Below are 417 nucleotides of genomic sequence, written 5' to 3' on the forward strand. Positions count from 1 at the left end.
AAGGCTGGGCTGTGCTATCACCACATGCCTCAAGGGTGGAGTGAGTGTGCAAGTCCTCTGCTTGCAGCCTTGCCTCCAGGACCAAGGCCTGGTCCTGCCTCAGGGAGCTGGCTGCTGTGTTCAGGAGGGTCTACAGGGGCTGAGTCTACCCTGAGCGAGGGGCGGGGGTGGGGACTAGATCCAGATGCCCCCTACGGTCCTTTCTGGCCCTGTTTCTCTTTGATCCTGTGCCGCCCTGCTCCCCGCCCGGCTTCCCTGGCCCCATGGCGGTGACCGATAACCCCCGCTGGGGGGTGGGCGGCTTCGTGGCACAGAGGGCCTCGGGACAGGCTCCCCTGTGCCCCCCGGGGCTGCAGCGCAGCAGAGGCGCCTCGGCCGGGCCCTGCGGTACCTGCCTCGTGCGGGGGGGCGCTGGGC

This window comes from Alligator sinensis, unplaced genomic scaffold, assembly GCF_000455745.1.
Source record: "Alligator sinensis unplaced genomic scaffold, ASM45574v1 scaffold216_1, whole genome shotgun sequence".
NCBI classification, from domain to species: domain Eukaryota; kingdom Metazoa; phylum Chordata; order Crocodylia; family Alligatoridae; genus Alligator; species Alligator sinensis.